This window comes from Alligator mississippiensis, chromosome 14, assembly GCF_030867095.1.
Source record: "Alligator mississippiensis isolate rAllMis1 chromosome 14, rAllMis1, whole genome shotgun sequence".
Taxonomy (NCBI): Eukaryota; Metazoa; Chordata; order Crocodylia; family Alligatoridae; genus Alligator; species Alligator mississippiensis.
The window spans coordinates 19,611,932-19,615,740 of record NC_081837.1 but is presented as its reverse complement, the minus strand read 5'-3'; the positions used below and the strand labels follow the sequence as shown (position 1 = coordinate 19,615,740).

General features: G+C 56.4%; 1 non-coding gene across 1 annotated transcript; it reads right to left on the bottom strand.

Annotated features, from left to right (window-relative positions):
• Positions 1-205: 205 nt before the first annotated feature.
• Positions 206-293, bottom strand: TRNAY-GUA (transfer RNA tyrosine (anticodon GUA)). Its single transcript is given in 2 exon segments — positions 206-241; positions 257-293. It is a non-coding gene; the product is annotated as a tRNA-Tyr (tRNA).
• Between the last annotated feature and the right edge of the window lie 3,516 nt (positions 294-3,809).

Below are 3,809 nucleotides of genomic sequence, written 5' to 3'. Positions count from 1 at the left end.
CCCGTGGGCCAGCCTCACCCCTGCCGCCTAACCCACTTGCGCTCCCAGAGACAGGTTCTTTTTGCCATGGGCAGCGCCTCCCAGGCAGGCAGTAGGCCCTTTTGGTGTGCCCTTGCACAACTCTCCAGTGCTCACCTTGCACACAAGCTGTCCCTGCCACCCCCAGGTGCAGAGCTTTCCTGTACAAGCCCCAAAAGGGAGGCGCTCCTTCGAGCCGGACTCGAACCAGCCACCTAAGGATGTCTTGCCCAACTCTCTACAGTCCTCCGCTCTACCAGCTGAGCTACCGAAGGAAACGCAGCCCCCTTCTTTTGTAGCGTCAGGTAACACTCACCCAAAAGCACCTGGCTCACCCACCAGGGACCCAGCACTCCTGCCACCATCACCGTCCCCTCCCGCTCGGCCCTCTGCTCCCTGCCCTGCCTCCCGGCGAGCCCTGGGCTCTTTGGCACTCGCACCTGCCAGCCTCGCGCTGCTCTCGCCCAACTACCACCCGCCACATGCACCAGCCCCAGGAAGGCCAGGTGCAGGGCCCGCCAGGTCGCACATCCCACTGGGCGGCCCACCCCACCCCACCCCACCCCACCCCAGGGCTGCGCCTGGGCCTCCTGCCTCTCCCCTTACACGCCCCACTCGTCTTTCCCCGCAGGCCCCACACACCGCCAAGACCACACGCCTGTCCCTCTGGGTCAGGCCTCCACAGTTTCCACATGTCTTGCCTTCGCCAGCCTGCCTGACACCAGCCCGGCTCCAGGGACGCCTGTCTGAAAAAGGAGACGCACCAGCTGCCGTGTCCCACGGCCTGAGCGCGCAGGGAACGCGCTCGCTGCCCACTCCATACGGGTCTCGCCCGCAGCCGACCTGGGCAGGGTTTGGCTCGGCTTAGCCGTCTAGGCTTGGTCTCGCCTGCCTGGCACGGCTGCATTGCCTCCAGCCCTGGCCACACAAGGCCAGCCAGTGCCCTCCCAAAGGAGGCCACAGCTGCTGGCCATCAAGCCCAGCCCCTGCCATGTAGCCGGCCTGGAGTCTGGCAGCCGCAGGCTCCCCAGGCCGTGTGGCGGGCCAGTAGGGGGCGCTCCTGCCTTGAGCCGCCCTCCTCACTGCGCCCGACCACCTTCCAGGCTCCGAGTGCCTCCCTGGGGTGCCTCACGTCCGGCCGACCCCTTCCCTGCAGCACACCCGCTAGCCTGGACTTCCCGCTGCCACCACCCACCCAAGGCTCTGGACTCAATTCTGGCTCTGTGCACCTTGGAAAACACACGCCCAAAAGTACCTGGCTCACCCACCCAGGACCCAGCACTCCTGCCACCATCACCGTCCCCTCCCGCTCGGCCCTCTGCTCCCTGCCCTGCCTCCCGGTGAGCCCTGGTCTCTTTGGCACTCGCACCTGCCAGCCTTGCGCTGCTCTCCCCCAACTACCACCCGCTACATCCACCAGCTCCAGGAAGGCCATGTGCAGGGCCCACCAGGTCACATGCCCCACTGTGCTGCTCACCGCACCCTACCCCACCCCACTCCACCCCAAACCAGGGCTGCGGCTTGGCGTCCTGCTTCTGCCCTTACACTCCCCTCTTGGCTTTCCCCAGAGGCCCCACTCACCGCCAAGACCTGTCCCGCCGACCGGGCCTCCTCAGTTTCCACCTGGCTTGCCCTCCACATCCTGCCAGAGCCCCGCCCAGCTCGAGTAACGCCTGTCTGAAAAAGGAGACGCACCAGCTGTTTTGTCTCACTGTTGGGGGCATTTTTTCCTGGTTCGTTAGGCGGAGGCTGAAACAGGCCATTCGAATATGAACTTGTAGACTTAGTGTATTGAAGAATGCATTCTGGACAGAGTTATGCACTAGTTTCAAAAATTGTGCAGGAGTCTGACCCTGTACATTGAACAAAGCAGGTTAGTATAAGAAACGTTACATCATAAGCTGAGCAACAGTATATACCAATCAGCACTGGCCACGATACAAGTACATTTGCACATGTCTATAACTTGTTGACTGCCTGATGAGGCTGGTTTGAACTAGTCTGTGACCACAAGGTCAGGACCTGGCTACGTGACTCGCTCACTTACAGGTAATGGCAGACTGGAACCATTTACTTTTTCCCCTTTAAACCCTTGTTGACAATGACGGGTAGATGCTGTCGAACAGATCCGTAGTGGGCATTGACACTGCAGCTCCCCAACGTTTCCACGCTCTCTCCATTACAGTCACGCAGGTGACGCTCAGGTTTCATTAACTTGGGGAGAGGTGTCGAAACAACTGGAAGAATGTGTTTTCACCTATAAGGGATACTCCTGAACCCGAGTCCACTTCTATTTTGCTTGCCTTTCCATTCATTTAGTGGGGACAAGTCTAATGTGTGAGTGGTTTTGCAGTGAATACTTTTGCCGCAGTGTTTTTGTCTCCTGGAACTGGCCCTCGAGCAGCAAACCCTCTCTGCGTGGCCCTTCTTCTTGCAGGCACGATACTCCGTCTTCCTGATGCTGGCTCCCTTCGTCTATGTTGGCCGCCACAACTGAAACATGTCTGTGGATTAATCTGCTTACGTGATGCAGTTGGTGAGGGTATGATGCACTGATTTTGCTGGTGGTGATCTGATTCTTGATCTTTTTGGAGGAAGCGGACGTGACTGGAGAACACCTGGCCAATTTCTCTCACATTATGGGATGCTGCTTCAGCTGCCAAGGTTTTTTCTTGTTCAGTAGCCAAAGTCAAATTTGAGCAGGAAATGTTGGATTGCTTTATCTTGAACCCCACAGACAAGACAGTCATGAAGCAGTCATCCAGGAGACCCCCACTCTCCCAAAATTCGGCAAGGGGGTGGAGCTCAGCCATGTGATCTGCTATGCCTTCGCTTGCCCTTTGGTCCCATTTAATAAATGAAATCTCTGCAGGGTAACAGATGATCGTGGGCAAAAATGGGCCTTTAGTGGGGCAGTTAGTTCAGCATAAGACTTAGTGTTTGGTAAGGCAGGTGCTGGGGGGGAACGGACAATGGCAAATATTTTGGCACCGCAGACTCTCCGGAGCATCGTGCGCTTCTGTGCTGGATTTTCCAGTACGTTGGCTTCCAGGTAATCGGATAGCCTTGCCGCTGGACAGCCCCAAGGAGCTGGCTGCTCACATCAATTGTACGGGCCCCAGTGTGACCATTTTAATTAACATCAGCCATAATAGGGAGAAAAGAAGAAGAAGAAGAAAACTTCCCTCTCATCACAAAACACAGCCTGGTCTCAGAACGTCATCCCACAATCTAGGGGGGCCTTTTCAGCAAAGGATCCCATGCTCATTGCCAGATGCTATGTTGTGAGTTCAGCGTCAATGCTCTGGACACTTCTGGGTTGAACTAATAGTAATTTATTATGATAACTATCTTGAATCATATCCAGATGGATCCAACAATTGCCCTCAGTAGATATATGCATAACGTATACTTGCTCTGCCGCTGACATGACCCAGCCCAGTCCTGTGCAGGGAGAGGCACCAAGAAAGCCTCTGGCTCCTCATGGCAGAGAGCAGGGAGTCCCCAGAGCTGCAAAACTGCCCCAAAGTCACTGAATCCTACAGTGCTGAACAGCAGGGCTTTGGCCTTCAAGGGACAGTACAACAAAAACACAAGAAGACACAACAGCACCTGTGCGGCAAACTTCACTGATGGCTTGCTTCATTTTTGCAAAGTGCTCTGGCAGCTTGGCTTTCGCTCCACTGTGTGCACACTTGCTTCTGCAGACATAACTCGGGCCTGAGCACTTGTGAGAGCCTTTGCTCTGCAGATATCCACAGCCAGGGGTAGGGTGATGGAGGGGTTTCCAG